This window comes from Siphateles boraxobius, unplaced genomic scaffold (genome assembly GCF_051911475.1).
Source record: "Siphateles boraxobius isolate OS27281-9 unplaced genomic scaffold, OSU_SipBor_1 77, whole genome shotgun sequence".
Taxonomy (NCBI): Eukaryota; Metazoa; Chordata; class Actinopteri; order Cypriniformes; family Leuciscidae; genus Siphateles; species Siphateles boraxobius.
The window spans coordinates 17907490-17922176 of NW_027509205.1; the positions used below are offsets into that span (position 1 = coordinate 17907490).

General features: G+C 35.2%; 1 protein-coding gene across 1 annotated transcript in view; it reads right to left on the reverse strand.

Annotated features, from left to right (window-relative positions):
• tshz2 (teashirt zinc finger homeobox 2) overlaps positions 1–10961 on the reverse strand; it is a 122344-nt gene extending 111383 nt beyond the window's left edge. Inside the window, exons 1-3 of the mRNA XM_077218861.1 lie at positions 10895–10961; positions 10721–10778; positions 9940–9996 (exon numbers count right to left, since the gene is read on the reverse strand). The gene's annotated coding sequence lies outside the window, so the exon portion shown is untranslated. The remainder of the gene's footprint in view (positions 1–9939; positions 9997–10720; positions 10779–10894) is intronic.
• Between the last annotated feature and the right edge of the window lie 3726 nt (positions 10962–14687).

Sequence of the window (14687 nt, forward strand, 5' to 3'; positions counted from 1 at the left end):
CCATTTGAAGAAGATCTTTTACGATCATTAGTCCTGCCGGTGCGAGACACTTCCTATGTGGTCATGATTATCCTGAGCTCTGGAAGGAGAAAAAGTCCTCGTTTTCATGCATTATCACTAATGTGAAATAATTCAAAGCAGCGTATAAGGTTTTTTCAGACATCCGACCCTATAAATAATCAAGGGCCCATTCAAACCCTCCGAGTAATTACTCGTGTGTGGTGACAGCTGAAGGCAGGAGGAAAATGACAGGCCTCCAACAGGGAGATGTAGTGTAAATTTTATGAGTGACAAAGAAGATTAGCACAAGGCCTGGCTACATGCTACCCTGACCTCTGTGTGGGCGTGCGGAGAACGAGGTGAACAGCGAACGGGCGGCTCCATCGCTACATCTGTACGTATTTGTGTTCATGATTTACTTCTCATGACGTTTGATTTTGAAAGTTTTATCCGCACATGGTCTTCTTTTGTAAATATTCAAAGACTGAAAGACTGAATGGTAACACTTTGCAATAAGGTTTCATTACTTAACGTTTAATGCTTTAACTAACATTAACAAACTATGACCAATGCATTTGTTAGAGTATTTATTCATCTTTGTTAACATTAGTTGATAAAAACATAACTGTTCATTGTTAGTTTATGTTAGCAACGGTCCAATAAATAATATTAACAGATACAACTTTTGATTTTAACAATGTATTAGTTATGTTGAAATTATTGTTAACTATGATTAATTAATGGTTTAGAAGTATTTTTCATTGTTAGTTCATGTTAACTAATGTAGTTAACTAATGGAACTTTATTGTAAAGTGTTCCCACCCTGGTAATATTAATACTTCCTAAGATTTAATAAATGCGGCAGAACTACAGTATTTTTCATTATTAGCTCATGTTAAAGGGATAGTTTACCCAAAAATGAAAACGTAGTTTCTATTTACACTAAGAGCAAATAGCCGCCTTGTTGGCAGAGGCTATTCACACTAACTCCGCCCACTGACGTCTGGTTGGTCCAGAGAAAAGTACAAAACACCTGTGATCTGTGCAAGTGCAGTGGTGCAGGGGTAAGGCACGTTGCAGACACTTTTGACATGATCTTTAATTTTTTTTATAAATATGAAGAAAATATGTAAAAAGTGGAATTAAATTGCCTAACGCTTTTTAATAATAAAGTGTTTATCGAGAGTTAGGGTTAGGTGTAGGGAGGGCTATATTGTCCCAATAAGGGGTGCAAATAGTAACTACAGTAGGCTACTATTTACACTTTTTGAAAAGAAAATGCTGCTAAATAAAATCTATGGCTATTCTTACTTGGTGTAAATAGCATCTATTACCAAGAAAATATGCGATTTTCACTTAGTGCAAATAGTCGCTGCCAAATGAAAATGCTATTGTTAATTATTCACGTTGTCCCAAACCTGTAAGATTTTTTGATGAAATCTGAGACCTTTCTGTCCCTCCATTGACAGCTACACAACAACCCCTTTGCCGCCTCAAAAAGTTCATAAAACTAATCCAATTGAGCGCTTTCAGCTTCCACAAGAACCAACGAGGTTTATTCTTGTGTTACGCAGCACGTTTGAGCTTCAGCAAGAGATTTGTTCTCGCATGTCAGGCTGATTCGGTTGAGCTTCTTTTTATGATCGCTGATCAATGTTTATATGTGAATAAAACTTTAAATTAAATCGGTTCATCATATAAAGCGATCGAGTCTCTTCAGAAAATTTGGATCAACCGCTCAATTCATATGGATTAGTTTTACAATCTCTTTATGAACGTTTTGAAGCGTCAAAGTGGTAGTTGCGCAACTGTCAATGGAGGGACATAAATAGCTCATCTTTCATCAAAAAAAATCTTTATTTGTGTTCTGAAGATGAATGAAAGTCTTTCAGGTTTAGAACCACATGAGAGTGAGCAAGTAATTAATGAAAGCATTTTCATTCTTGGGTGAACTATCCCTTTAACTAATTGAATTAGCTAAATTACCTACATTTTATTAACAAACAAAAACTTATTGTAAAGTGTTACTGACTGAATGTACTGAATAATTTAAATGCTGGTCTAGTTGATTTAAATGATGATCTGTGATTGCATCGCATTACGAAACAGACTCCTGAAAATGAGAAACACAAGGTTTTCTCACCGAACACAAGATGTGAGAAAAGACAACACGGGTTTAATGTGTAAGTGACACTGACAAAGTCATCGCAAAACATCCTTACTGGAGCGTGATAGCCATTTTGCTCCGACATCCACCCTTTTCAAAGAGCTATTCAATGAGGCCTCCATCTGCAGCGTTCCCGCCCAGCCTTCCGAATGATGTGCCATTGATACTCCTTTGTTGCCTTTCCAAAGAAAGCTTTTGTTCGCTCTATAATTACAGGGGTACTTCTCAACTGTACTTGCATTTTTTTTTGCTAGTAAAGCACACACACTCCGAAGCTGTAGGTGAACGACGGTCAGAGGGCTATGGCTGGGTTTAACGGGGTTGATGATGGCAACATCGAGCACATCGGTACAATCCCAAGTGAGTCTTCCTTTCCAGACACGTTTTGGGAATGACGATCTTGCGGCACATCCCGCTGTTCCAACAGGCTTTTCGTCAGTTTTTGTCTCGACTTGTCAAGTGTCTGACATTCTGATTTAATCAACATCCGTGGCTGCCAGTTGAATTAGATCACTATCAAAAACGTGCCCGATACGCCGTGTCCCTCACTTGTCAGAGACCAACTCATCTGCTCATTTATTTATCACACTCATCCTCCCATGGAGACACCTTGTAGTCCCTCACAGAAACATGAGAGCTATCTGTCCATTACCGCTTGATTTGGATCTGGAGGCATAAGACATGAAGAGGAAAAAGTCATGGCACCCGGAGAAAATAAAACTAAAGATTCCTGCAAAAGAGTCATGTCTGCTTAAAACAAAAAGCTAAGACTATAATTTCACCAGAGAAGTGGAGCGCTTGAGACAAAGAGGTTTAGTATTTGGATAAAAAGTCCACACTATTACAGATAGTAACCCTATAATTCTGAGAGTGTTCTTATTAGAAAATCAATTTAAGTGGTTCTGTATTGAAAATTAATGCAGGAAATACATATGGCAAAATGTACAGACAGTCAGACATTACTGAAAAATAAACCCAAAGTTGAAATAAACAGGGCTGAAATAAATAGGTTTAATTTGTGCTATTGACTGAATGGTTATACCACTATGCTATAAAAAAATCTGAAAAAAATAAATAAAATACTGATTAGTTGGTATTATTCTATTATGCAAGAATAAAAAAGTTTATTAACTATTATAGTGCCAATGACTGAATGGTTACAAATTATCCCACTCTTTGAAAAAAAATAAATAATGATCAGTTGGTTTTGTTCTATTATACAAGAATAAAATAGTTGATTTACTTGTATTGTGCCAATGACTGAATGGTTGTAAATTGTCCGACGTATTGAACATTTTTATTTGCCATTTTAGAAAATGTATACTACACGACTTTCATATTAAACCCCATATGTTCTAATGTGAATATATATGACAATAAGGCCTCAGCTAATTCAAAACCATGCCTACTGCTTGCAAGCTGAATGCGAGTGCTGGTGCTATGTGAAAAGCTAAAGAAAGATGAAATCTTGCACACGAGAGATATGGACATTTTGAAAGGGATTGGAAAGATGCTATTCATTTCAAAAGTGTTTTTTCATTGCCAGAGGCAAATCAACTAAATGGATGTCAGTCATTCCATTCGGCACGGCGCACAGAACGCTTTTTACCAAACCCCGCGATTGTGTTTCTCCTCTTCATTCATCTGCAGTTGGCAATATGAGAAAATATGGTGCATGTACATGCAACCCTCGGATATACGCAATTTATATAAGCACAAGGGGTTTCATATTAAACTGATTGGTCTGTTCTGAAAATGGGGTGAATCGTTCTAGAAGCAATGGGGCAAATCTATCCAGTGCGTTTGTATGCTCCAATAGACCACTTTGAGAATTAAATGTCATATTTTTTAATGCTTCCATTACAACATTGAAATATTTAGCCAGCATACTTAATGTCGCTCATGTAGAGCATCAAAGCACCGTGTGAAGACACTTCCAGTGCATTTGTTGGGCCACCTGGGATGAAACTGCATCTTTCTATTGCTATCTATTTAATAATATGGTTTATGATGAGTAAAATATAGAGAGAACCTCATTGTCTCAAGTCACCTTTCTTCAAATGTCTTTCTGACAATAGTTTTCAATTTGGTTTTGCTTCAGTGCGCAGATTTTTGACAATGAGACTACAAGTGTTTCACACTAAAGTAATTTTCAACCACTGTAATGAATGTCATCACATTACAGTAACTCTGCCTAAAATCTTCATACTAACTGAAATTAAAGCTATACCCTATATTTCTTAACACGGTCACTTAAATGACTGCTAAACAAATTTGCAAATGTTAAACTCACACTAGACTCTTTGGCAACTGGATATTTTTCAATTAAAGGGTTAGTTCACCCAAAAATGAAAATTCTGTCATTAATTAATCACCCTCATGTCTCTTCAGAAAATTTGGACTAAACCGCTCAATTCATAAGGATTAGTCTTACAAGCTTTTTATGAACTTTTTGAAGTGTCAAAGTGGTAGTTGCGTAACTGTCAATAGAGGGACATAAATAGCTCATATTTCATCAAAAAGATCTTCATTTGTATTCTGAAGATGAACATGAGGGCGAGTAATTAATGACAGAATTTATATTTTTGGGGGAACTAACCCTTTAAGACAACCGAATAATATCTTCATTGATGCTTTCAGAGAATTGTTTACTTTCACTTACAAACTGCTATATTGATACAGGAAGTACATATGGCAAAATGTACAGTCAGTCAATACTGAAAAATAACAAAACTGTGGCACTGACATATACAATACAGCTAAATCTAAAACTGGAGGATGACTTGTATCATTGTTATATTATCATCACCACCCAGCTCTGAAACGTGCTCTGATAAAGCACTTGGTTCACACCAAGGACGATAACGATAATGATAGGCCTATATTATAAAATATTGTTCTGAATATAAATGAATTGCAGAGTCCACATCATAACTAAGATAAATAACTAACGATAACGGAACAAAGAAATAATATCATTGGAATCACTTTCACAACAGTTTTTTTTCCAGCTGATTGACAAACATTGACAGCCAATCAGAAGCCATCCTGCTTTAATGAGCTGGAGCAGATCACTGATTTATATATAATGTATATCTATATATAAATCAGTGTGATTTTCAGTAAAGCTGCTTTGAAACAAGGTATCATGGAAAGCGTTGTACAAATAAATGTGTCTACATTAAGTAAACAAAAGATTCCTAAAATAATCAAACATTGAAATTTACTGATATTAACACGGAGAAATAAAGTTTACAATTACAGAAATTTGTGAAAATTACTGAAAATTTCATATAGTGTGTGAACCCAGCTTTACACAAACATAGCAAAAAGGGAAACAAAAAGAGAAAACATATAAAAGGTTGAAAAGCATCCAGTGAAAGCTCACAGCGCATGAATTATGTGGAGGACGTGTGTGGTGGTGGATGTTGAGAAGGACTTAGATTGAGATGTCCACTTCCAGCTCACTGGTTTGATATTTCCATCACGGACAGCGAAGGAGACCCTGACAGTCGGGCTGTTGGAAGCCAGCTGTTTTCATGCTTTGAGGATTCCGGAATGTGCAGCCAAGTTGAAGGATTGTTAGGAGATTATTAAGCAAAGTGACATGCAGAAAACGTGAATCCAGTGATGGAACGGTTGAAGAGTTTCACATGCAGCAGATCTTTGGCACCCAGTCAGCCATGAGCGTTTCAGCATCAATGCTGCTGTAACATCGCATCCGAGTTAATCAAGTAACATTAACTAAATCCAAAGAAAATATGAAAGTTGCAGTTTGAAACAGTTGAAGCATACACAGTCCTGCCTCACTGAGATCCAGCCATACTCTTTTTCAGTAGTAAAGTAGTAAAACTGTTTGGCACCTGGTAAGCTACTGCTCAGGCCCTGTTTACACCTGTTATTAAGATGCGTTTCGGTCGATCGGATCACAAGTGGAAGATGCAAAATACAGGTGTAAATGGGGTCTAAAACGATTTGAGCTTTTCCACTTTCAACCACTTCAAGACGTAGTCGAAAACGCATTTGAACGGATTGCTTTTGTAGTGTAAATGCTCATGTGGTCGAATGTATTCGAATAGCCACAAAATACTCTCCACCTAATGGCCTAATGTGCAAACGGACGGGACGGGATTTAAACTTAGTCGGCTGGAGACTCAAGTTTGGTTTGAAGACTAAAAACGTACCAAGCACAATGTTCTCTCACCATTCCTGATTTCTAACACACACTCACAGCGTATGGCTGGTCTCGCGGCTGTCAGAGCAGAAACGAAAGCTGATGCTCTCCATATGTTTTCTCTCATGTACGATCATGTTCATATGTAAATTGTGTGAGCTTATTTTGTCCATTAGATTGAAAGATCTGAAAAAAACATACATTTACCTGCCCATAGACCTTCCCTCGAAGAAATCAGGACAGAAGTGGTTGAAAGTAGACAAAAGAGACGGATTAAAACACCAGGTGTAAACTGGAATGTGTCTCCCTCGTCTACTTCATCGACCAAAACGCATCTTAATACCAGGAGTAAACAGGGCTTTAGATAGGTAGTCATTAGTCTCAGCTTCAGACGGAACGGCCACAGTCCGTTAGATTTATATTGTACACAGGACTGGAAAACACGTTTTCACTAGTAAAATCTAATCTGCACTCAACTGAATTAAGTCCCAATAAAATAACTTGTGTCAAAGTAACGCAAACGAGTCTCCGCTTAACTACAAACTAGCAATCGCGCACATGAATATGCTAAATGCTTCTGTTCTATGTGTAATTGCTCATTAAAGCAACATGCATAAATCACTCACCACAAGCAACATTTCAAATATTATCAGAAAGACCGTAATCAGAAATACAAATATTTTAGAGTATATTGCAATAATTTTTAAATAAATGGCAGCATAGGCAAAATAATACAAGTGTAGGGTGATTATTGCCATGGCCAAAGCTTTGTCCATAAAACACGATGAAGTGTTTTGTTTGAATGAGGAAATCAAAAGGTCAATGCTAATGCCCGTTCACACCAAGGACGATAACTATAACGATAAAGATAAATACATAGTTCTAAAAATCATTCTAAATATAAAAGAATAGCAGAGCTCACAGGACAACTTTAACGGCAAAGGAAACGATATCGTTGGAATCATACTACTTTTTTCCAGCTGTCGAACGATAAAAACATTGACAGCCAATCAGAATCCATCCTGCTTTTAAGATCTTGAGCATTTAAAGCGACAGGCGACAAAACTGCAGAGTCTGCTGGTGTGGATGCTAATATAGTTATTATTCAGGATATGAACAGACTTTTAGAGCTCTGTCTTCTCTTGAATAATCATATAATTATTCTAATCATATGTATCACAATCTCATCAGTATTTTGTCATGTATGATATTAAATTTAACTCTAAAAGTTCAAAACACACTGGGAATGCCATTAAAACCTTTCATTTATTCAGATAATTATAGGATAGGATCTGCCAAATTCAAAGTTGTGTAACTAAATGTATTGATATTGGGCTAAACCATTTTTGTTCTTGTTTATTACTTGTTTAATTTATTATCATTACTTTTTTAACAATCCAGACAAGGTTCCAAAAGAACACAAAGAACAATTTAATAAAGACTGCTAATGTATTTCAGGAAACCACTTTGATTTTTTCTGTTGATTACTTACAAGTAATGTTTACTTTTCATTTAACACATCTCCTTCCTAGTAATTAGCATTATTTAAAAACACACTAAAATAATTTTACAGTGATGTGATAATTGAGCGCATATGATTGACATGAAGTGAACAGATTATTAGTGACCGTGAAGCGAGTGGTTGGAATGTCAACAGGAATCTCTATGGTGTGTAAAACAAAACAAATCAGTTGTGTTGAGATTTGAATAGTGTACTTGAAATCTGTGAAACATTTTATTACTAAAAAAAAACTGTGCGCTGAACCTTAGTGTCGTTACTATGACAACCAATGTGGACGTGCTAAGTGACCGCAGGATGAACGTATAAAAAATAAGAATTAATGTACACTACAGTTTAAAAGTTTTGGGGTTAGTAAGCTTTTTCTTTAATACTTTCAATACTTTTAACTAATACTTTTATTTAGCAAGGATGCATTAAATAGATCATAAGTGACAGTAAAGACATTTAGCCTATAATGCTCTAATAGATTTCATTTTAATGTTCTATTCATCAAAGAATCTTGAAAATATATCCACAAAAATATGCAGCAGCACAACTGTTTTCAACATTGATAATAATAATATACGTTTCTTGAGCAGCAAATCATCATATTCGAATGATTTCTGAAGGATCATGTGACATTGAAGACTGGAGTAATGATGCTGAAAATTCAGCTTTGATCACAGGAATAAATTACATTTTAAAATATATTCAAATAGAACAGTTATTTTAAATTGTAATAATATTTTGAAATATTACTGTATTACTGTATTTTTGATCAAATAAATGCAGCCTTGATGAGCAAAAGAGACTTCTTTCAAAAATATTTTAAAATCTTACCGACCTCAAACTTTTGAACGGTAGTGTACTAACTGTAGGTTTGAGTTCTTAAATACCTTCGTTGAAATAATATATTTTTTATATCGATCAGTTATATCACCAACAAATCTTTCTCTTTACTCAAAAACACACAAAAAACTTAATTTCAACATTTACTCTACCAAACAGTCCCATGCAAAGCATGCTGTCAAACTAGAAATTCACTGTCCAGATTTAGATGTCAACAAAAGTTAAGTCCCATATTAAAATGTATGTGAACTGGGGCCATTTGCATAAACAGCCACTAGTTTATGACTGCGTCTTAAAAAGTGTCTGAACAACTAGCAATAAGTTAGGGCTAATCAGGGTTACATTTTTTTGGATTCAAATAGATTAGTTAGTCAACTTGTAACACTAGTCTTAATAGTTTATGCAACCGGCCACAGAATGTAATAAAATTAAGTTGTGACTAAATGTTTAAGAATTGTTACTTTAGTTCAATTTAATTAAGCAAAAAAAATTATACCACATTAACATTAAACACTAACAGGCTATTTCATCTTTCTAAAAAAAACTCGATCCAGTACCCAAAGCATGCTGGGAATTAGAAATCCCCAGCCCATTTCAGTTAATGCAACTAAAATGATTAATGTGGTCCCAAAACAAATGGACTTAATAAACTTCAATTGCATACATGTAAGTAGATTGAACACAAACAAATGTAGTCGTAACAGAATGTCCAACAATAAATATGCATTTACAAATTACCAAGTTGATACAACGAGGGTTTGAGGGTTTTATCAATCACTAGATTTGCCAAACCATCATGTCATTATGAAATTAATGTCCACGCAGTGTAGTATATTATATCTCACACAACCCAACCTAAATGCCACACAGAAGCAATATGAAATGTGACTGATCACTTTAAACTGAGTTAAACTGCTTGTCCTGTTGGTGTTTTTTGACTAATCTACTGCAGTATGGACCAAAATAACTCGTGACTAGTCAAAGCTCTGGCTATACAAAACTAAATATTTATTATTGCACCTGAAAAAATTATTGACCTGCCTTCAAGTGGAACTGAGAAACTCCTATTTCCGAGTTGCGAATTCATTATTACGACACGTTAAACAATCAAGTTGGAAATAGGACACAGGTTAAACAAAGCACAATGGACAACCTGTAAAACAAAAGCAACCTGTGGACATACCATTTCCTTCCTGGACATTCTGCTCCACTTCCGGGTCGACCTGCAAAGAAGCTGATGTGGCTTACCTCAGATCCAGCCGTTACACAGACCGTTTCATTCCACTGCTGGTTCAACACGTCAATCTGGTTAAGGAGAAAATGAAATGTACATATTTACCGTTTAAGAAACATATTAAAAAAATTCTGCATGCATCTAATCCCATATTCTGTCTTTTTTTTAAAGGAATTTTTAGATGAAATATGTCTGTAATTTTTTTGTGATCAGAAGAACACTACAGTATAAATAATGATTTTGTAGCACTCGTGTAAAAATGATGTGTGCCATGGGTATTGCATGCTTGGTATTTGATGTTTTTGAGTCTCAAAGATTGAAAGCTATGCTTCCTAAGGTCCTAAAAACTTCAACACAGCTCTTTGAAACCAGTAAATATGGCCTTATGCTAAATATGCAAGAAGATCTTGTTGTGGATGGCCTACAATGGTGTAACATGATATGATTATATAATATGATGTCATCTACTAGCTTTGGAGGAATTCCAGACATCCAATTTCGGTGTGATCAAAATTAGTATTTTCCCAGATTCTGGTGAAATATTGTATCTTTTGAACTGTTTGGTTTTAAAAACAAATATGTTTGTGTTTAAGGCAGTATTTCTATAAAATGGTATGTCTTTTTCATATCTTTCATAATATGCTCTTGTTCAAATGCTGCTGTTCTGACATTTTAAACTTATATTTATTTATTTTCAAGCTCAATAAAACCATGTAAAACTCAATGGATATTTTAGGTGAGTGAGACAAACCAACTAACACAACAAAATATCACGAAGACATTGCTGATACTTACAGGTGTTTGTGTTGCTGAGTTCCTCCAAAATGATGTCACTTCCTGTAGGAGGATGTCACTAAAGAAATGGATTTGAATTTAAAGTGATACTACACAGCATTAACAGGATGGGGAAGCGATGTTGACAGGCAAATGTATTACAATATACTGTATATCATGTAAATAAAAAAATACCTGGAATATTTCTTAGGTTTTCTTTGTCAGAAGTGCATAGCCCCTGGGCACATGACAAAAATAACATCTGAAACCAAAGTAGAAAAATTATTTTAAATTATGTTCACTTAATTTTGAGATGAGAAAACTAATATAATTTCCATCTTTGAAAATTGTGACAATAAATATATATTAAGAAAGAAATTAAAATTGTGGTGATAGTGAGTTTGTGTACTAATTCCAAAATAGAAAACCTTTTACAATTTATCCACAAGTTTGAGTAGTCTTTACCAGTATAAAATTAAGTTTATTTTATTTTTATTTTTTTGCATTGCAGGTATTCCCAGCATGCAGTGGAGCATGACCAAAATGACGTCACAGTTTGCATTGTTACTTTTATTGATGTTGTTGTCAAGTTTGGTAACTTGTTTTGCAACACATACAATTCATTTTCAACTCAAAATAATTAGTTTTTGCCCAAAAATAAGCCATTGGTTACAATTATCCTTTTCTGTATAAAAGTTGAGACCACGTAGTAGGCTATGACACTCTTATTTTTTACATGCTATTGCAATAAAATAGTACTTTAATACTTTTAATAAAAAAAAAGAAAAACTTTAATTGAAAAAACTAACATTTTTAGAGAAAATGTGAAAGTTTTACTTAAAACCTTTCAGTTTGTAGAATAACTTCACTAACTAACTTTATTCAATATTATGTTGAAAAGATTTTACATAATGGTACTTATACATTTGAAATTAACGAAATGCATGCAAAACTAGCTAAATAAATATTAAGTATAAGTATTTTTATAGAAATAACTGGTTGCACATGTTAATGTCAACTTTTAAAATTGCCAATGTTTAAGCTTTAGAGAAAACAGACTAATAACAGCTGCCATTGTTAGAATTAGAATCAAATACTGGAAAAAAGTCTTAAATTGTAGCCCTAACAAAACCTTTACTGGTGTACCATGTGTTTACTGTAAACTCTACAAAACTTTATTTGCCAAAACGTCTCATAAAGATAAATGAAGGCCACATAAAAGGTATAAGCCCCTGCTTTTATTATATTCTGAACGTACACATGGCTTTTCAGCGCGATTCAGAGTTGCAATGTAAGCTGTTTCCAACACGCACACAAAAAAACTTGATTTACCCTTTGAAAGCAATAGGCGAAATGTGGCGACCTTGTGCGCGTGACCTCAGAGAGCGAGAGGATTGCTAAACCAAACGCTACAGATGTGCATTGCATCGGATTCTCTTTAATAACTGCTCCCGTCACCTTTTGCACTGAAGAAAGGGAGGGAGAACAATATCTATTTGGAGGAAGCTTGCATTTATCTTTGAACGAGACTTTGCAACCACACCACACATCAAGTCACTTTGAAAAAGATGAAAAAAAAGGGTTTAGGAAGAAATGTAACCTGCAGTGCTGCTCAGTCGTCTAAGAAGCATTAGCTGTATGGTTTGTTTACCCGCGTGTGCACTTATGAATCCCAAGGGTGCCGCAGCCGGTGTCTAACTCACCCTGAGGGCCTGCGAGTATTTTTCACAACAAAATGAAATTTTATGGCATGCGAGATTAGCCGACACTAATGCAAGGTCAAAAATAATAGAATCAATAGGTAGGTCTGACCATGTTAACATTTACAGAAAATTACAGGCTGAAAACCGCTGTCTAAAACAGAATGAAACGAGTCTCCGCTGAATTCATATTGATGCCTTTTCATTATTTCTCATAATTTGACTTTTTTGTGCACTGTGGCGGTCAGCAACCGAGGTTGATCACCCTTTGTGTGGGTACAAGGGTGTGTGCGTGTGTCGGTGTGTGTGTATGTGTGTGTGAAAGTAAGTGAGAAAAAGACTGTAATGTGCTGTAGGGTCAATGTACCGCTGTCAGCTCCCAATGACTACTCACGACCAATCAGAATGTGTCGTCTTATTTGATCAATGACACTAACCCTGTTAAGAAGAATCATGTGACCTTGATCTATTAGCTGTGCTTATTCTTTTCAAACCTGTGGAGCACAAAATAAAACCAACATTGAAGCCTTGTAATAGGGAGATTCCCCAATCCCTATGACCAGAAGCAAAAGATAGAGTTTTTCCTGTTCAATAGAAAATTGGATGGATGGATGGATGGATGGAGTTTTCCCTTACAAGAAACAAATAAAAACAAATATTTCTCAAAAAATAATACAAATGATAACAAAAAGATCTAGATCTCTGTGGGTTTTAAGGGATTTTTATCTGTAAATTTAATAGAAACAATATGTTCTGCGAAAAGCTCTAAGCAAATAACTGATGTGATTTAAAATAAATTTGATTATTAAATTACCATTAAAATAAACTCAATCATTCCCTCATTAATAACTTATTCCAAGTGGCCTGAGTAATTATGCCTTTGGTCCCAAATATTAATTCTCTGTATTCTTAAGATCTTTAAGAAACGAAATTGAACATTTCTAATAATCTGTGAGCAGTAATCAGTCACAGCGCCAGCGGAGAAGAGCATGTTTGTACATTCAGAAGAATTACAGCAAAGAAGAGCCCAAGCCAAACAGCACCATCTTGAACAACCCAGTGTTCCTTGATACTAGTTTTACAGCTCTCGTGTACAATGTCAATATGAGCTCGCGGCTCACGGGTGAGTGTTGCGGGCAAAGCGTCTGCTCAGATCCATTGTCACTCTCCCCCTGAAATGAAAATAACAGTTATGAACGAGCTTCTGTCGACTGCCATTGTTCCATCAAGTGTTTTTATTGCTGTCGTTATAGTTTAACATCGCACTGTTAATTCTGTTAATTAAAAAGCTGATTGCTTTTGCCAGTCTGTGATCTCCATTTGGTGAGTCCATATGGTAGAAGATTACTTGTTGTAAATTTCAATGAAGTCGTATCAGAGCTGGGATACATATAATCAAGCAGTACACGTCCTGAAATTAAGCCTATAAAACCTCAATTATATATTCCTTTGCATTCATTTTGTATACCTCCATTTCACTGAAAATCTAACTGTTGTGCTAGAATGCCAATTTAGGGAGGACGTGAAGCTTGATGATATTTCATCTAACTGAGATGCTGAAAATGCACATTCATGTTAATGCATTTAAAAATGGGCAATTTACCATATTTATGTCATATCAAGGTGTGCGGTATAAATAAACGAGGTAAATACACAAGCCTAGCCTTGTCAAATGAGAATGTCAAAGAATGTGAAATGGCATTTTGTAATATGCCATAATATAATACAGGACCTTTTGAGATTTGATTGGATTGTAAAAAGTAGCCACTGATATTATTTTAATGCTTCAAGTTTTTAGGAAATTGTAAATATAAAGCAATGTGCATGTAAGTCAATGGATGAATTTGACAATTTGGTATTTCTTTCCCTCTTTTCACATAAAAAAAAGGAAGAATTGGCAAAGTAAGTGCATTTGGTGCGGTATCGATAGCTACGTTTACATGCAGATGTAATCCATTAGTGATCAGATAGATGGCTCAGTCGGACTGAAAAGCCTTCATGTAAACACCTCATCGATCTGACTGAATAGGAAAAAAATAAGCATATAAAAGCTTTCTCATTTGGATTTAAATATACCTTGCACACGTGAGGAATATATTTACTTACATTTTATGTCTTACAAATGAGCGTATGTTTATTTAGTACATGTCATGTCTTATGAATTGGTCAGTGGAGGAGCTTTCTTTTTAGATACTATATGTCATCAAGGCAAAAGTGCAGCGAGTGAGCAAGTTTTGTTCAGAGTAATGCACATGTAAATGAATATGTGCAATTGTGCAAAACGTTTA